The sequence below is a fragment of the Delphinapterus leucas genome, chromosome 7 (assembly GCF_059928025.1).
Source record: "Delphinapterus leucas isolate spDelLeu-1000000601 "Yukka" chromosome 7, BTC_Dleu_Yukka2, whole genome shotgun sequence".
Classification (NCBI taxonomy): Eukaryota; Metazoa; Chordata; class Mammalia; order Artiodactyla; family Monodontidae; genus Delphinapterus; species Delphinapterus leucas.
In genome coordinates, this window is record NC_143135.1 from 86,607,279 (window position 1) to 86,611,107 (window position 3,829).

The following is a 3,829-nucleotide window of genomic DNA, read 5'->3' on the forward strand; positions in this document are numbered from 1 at the left end:
TTGTCTGAAAGGCATAAAGTGTTAACTGTGCCAGACCTCTTTCCCACCTTGAGTCAGCAGGCCTTTCTGGAAGAGTCTTTACAGTGTGGGAATTCTATAATTCCAGTGCATTTGACATTTGCCTTCTGAGATGATCATTCTGCCTTCTTGATGGAATTCTCCCTCATTTTCCCAGATGGAAGGACTTGCTTGTTCTTTTAAACTACTGGAGCAGATCTAATCTGTGCTAACCATCTGGGTGCTTTTTACTCCCTTGTAGTGAAGTATTTGTGTGCATGTCCTATGTCCCACAGTAGGTTGTGAACCCTCTAAAGATCCGTTAAATATAATTTTTGAACCCTACTCCAAGGGTTTCCAGGCCAATGTGTTTAACAAAGAAAATAAGCAATAAACACATTGGCTGATGGGTAAATTATGCCACCTGAGCCTCTAGCTTTGCTAGAACTCTAACCAGTGGTTATTAGTCTGAGGCTCATTGGCTCCTACAAGGTCTATGAGTGATCTTTCATGGTATTCATGAGTCCTAGTTTTATCTATCTAACCATATATCTCCCTATGTTAATTTGGTCTGGTAAAATGAATAATCTATGACTTTCATCAGAATTTCACAAAGAGTTAAGAAATCATTGCATCTTTTTATTGTAGACTTTCATCCAATAGTTCATGACTTTGGCTGCACATTAGACAGTTTTTAAAATATATGGGTACCACTTCAAAAACTATGGTATAATTGATCTGGGGTGAAGTTTAAGCATAAGTACTTTAAAAAAAATTCCCTAGAAGATTCTATTGTGCAAACACGGTTGGTCCTCAATCTCAGAATTGCTTTTAGTCGTTGGATATTGAAGCTCTCATGGGCTAGCCTGCTACAGTGACCCCCATTCTGCAGATGTTCTGCCCATTCCTTCAAGTAGTAATTGTCCAGGGAATGCTCTTAATTCAGTGCTTAATCAGGGACATTTATGCCTCAGACTCCAAAACACTCCCTTCGGTTATTTAAAATTTCTATCACTATTCTCAATGCCCTCTTATCCTTTCGATTCTAGGAGGGAACACAGCATACTTTCTTAATATCAGCTGTGTACCTAGGGAAAGAAAATGCATTAACTGCAGTTTTCAGGGGAACATGTCCATATATGGTTACGTTTAAGCAAAAAAAAAAAAATAACCTTGGAACGAATAAGACTAGTGATAATTAGAACAGTCCCTTCAGACAGCTGGTGTCATAACCCAGGCAAGAACAGCCTTTTGTCCATTGGGTTTGATTTCATGACTTACAAGGAGAGTCAAAGTTTGATTTCCTTCTCGCATTTCCCCCACATTAAGAATTTGGCAGCATTTGGAATGGAAACAGATTTCTGGGACATTGTCAGATATCTTCTGGGGATTTTTCATGACTACAGTGTTTTTCTCAATTTGCCATTTCCTATAATTAGGCAGCACATCGCACATCTGATTCCTTGAGACAAAATTATTCAGTGTGGATCATACAGACTCTTTGCTTCTCTGCCTTTCTGAGGCAACCTGTTTGGACATTTCACTCCTTATTAGCAATTCTGCCAAACTGTGAGATGTAGAAGAATCAAAAAAGAAATTCAAATCTAAGTGTTTTTCTTTCTCATACCTGTTCATGATCAGGTAGGTAAAGAGGTCAGATTTCACAGCTCAGGTTTAATTTATAATTGCCCATGGATGTACAGTATATTTACACCATCCCAGTCCGAACCATACAGAAATTTTTAAAAGCTTAGCTTACTTCATAAACGTCTTTTTAAGCTACATTTTTCTTCCTTTACTGAAAGCGGCAAGTGATTTTTAACTTTTACTTCTACTGCCCCTGAATGACTCTTCTGATGCTAAAGGTCATAACACCAGTGACCGCTTGTGTGTGACCACGATGATCTGACTAACATAAAAGATGACCGGAGAGAAGAAGGAAAGTGCAAGGTCTGGGCCGGCGGGTTTTGTCAGATCGGGTGGGCCGGACCACCCCCTTGCCCGCAGCAACTCTTCTCCCCGCTGGCATTTTCCGCCGAGTCGCCCGGCAGCCGCGATATACAGCAGGGCGGCGGGAAGTGGCAGCTTCACCGCCGCCATGGTGCCCGAGAGGAAGCTCAGCTCCGCCGAGGGGGCGGCGGAGGAGGAGCCCAAGAGGAGATCGGCGAGGTTGTCAGCTAAACCGGCTCCTGCAAAAGTGGAAACGAAGCCCAAAAAGGAGGCAGGAAAGAATAAATCTTCAGACAAAAGTGCAAACAAAAGGGAAAAGGGGAGCAAAGGGAAAACAAACTGAAGAGGCTAACCAAGAGACTAAAGAAGATGTACCTGCAGAAAATGGAGAAACTAAAAACGAGGAGAGCCCAGCTTCTGATGAAGCAGGAAAGAAAGAAGCCAAGTCTGATTAATATCACACACCTGGTCCTATCAGTGGTCCCTGTCTCTCTTCTTGCACAATCCAGAGGAATATTTTTATCAACTATTTTGTAAATGCCAGTTTTTTAGTAGCTCTAGAAACATTTTTAAAAAGGAGGGAATACCCCCTCATCCCCAATTTTTTACCCTTAAAAATTTTTTAAGGGTAATTTTTTTTTTTTAAGGTGAAATCATTTGCTGGTTGTTTATTTTTTGGTACAACCAGAAAATAGTGGGATATTGAATATGGGAGGCTTTGATTGTCTTCGGTGTCAGCTTAACATTCCACAGATGGGGGTAGCTATTATATCCTATAATACAAAGCATACTAAATGGCATTAGGAGTCAGTTGTGCATTTAATGTCTTGAACACTTTTTTTTTTTTTAATTTTTGTTGGAGTGTGGTTGCTTTACAGTGTTGTGTTGGTTTATACTGTGTGGCAAGGTGAATCAGCTGTACATATTCATGCATCCCCTCTTTTTTTGATTTCCTTCGAATTTAGGTCACCACGAAGCACTGGGTAGAGTTCCCTGTGCTGTGCAGTAGGTTCTCATTAGCTATCTATTTTATGCATAGTATCAGTAGTGTATATATGTCAACCCCAATCTCCCAATTCATCCCTCCCTCCCACCCCCAACTTTAAGTTACTTCTCTTCCCATATTGTTTTCGGTAGAATTTTTCCTAAAGCAAACCACTCACTCCTTGATCTTGGCTCTCCTGGTCAGAATTTTGTGTGTTCTGTAACATCTTTGGTCGTGGTAGTACAGTTCTAGTAACGTTGTTAATGTACTGTGAATGATTGACAATTTGAGTATGTACAGTATATGATATTAAATTGTGAGTTAGTGGGACTTATGACGGAACAGCATATCAATATTTGAAGATATTGGTACTTGCTATCCTGTTAAGGAAAATTTGCCTCCAAATTTTAAGCTGGAAAGTCACTGCAATAACTTTTCAGAAAAGAACCATAACTACATGATTTTTTAGATTTTTGGTACATATGTTAAGAATTGTGTACAGGGACTTCCCTGATGGTGCAATGGTTAAGAATCCATCTGCCAATGCAGGGGACACGGGTTCGAGCCCTGGTCCAGGAAGATCCCACATGCCGCAGATCAACTAAGCTCGTGCACCACAACTACGGAGCCACATGCCGCAACTACTGAAGCCCACGTGCCTAGAGACCGTGCTCTGCAACAAAGAGAAGCCACCGCAATGAGAAGCCCGGGCACTGCAACGAAGAGTAACCCTCGCTCGCTGCAACTAGAGAAATCTCGTGCACAGCAACGAAGACCCAGTGCAGCCAAAAATAAATTATTTAATTAATTAACTTTTAAAAAAAAGAATTGTGTACAAATTGAAATGTCTGAGTACTGATTCTCAAAACAACCAATAAAGTCTCAATTATGAAAGAA

The 3,829-nt window shown here is 40.7% G+C and overlaps 1 pseudogene; it reads left to right on the forward strand.

Annotated features, from left to right (window-relative positions):
• The first annotated feature begins 1,838 nt into the window (after nucleotides 1-1,838).
• LOC149748804 (non-histone chromosomal protein HMG-14 pseudogene) lies at nucleotides 1,839-3,051 on the forward strand (annotated as a pseudogene).
• The last annotated feature ends 778 nt before the right edge of the window (nucleotides 3,052-3,829 follow it).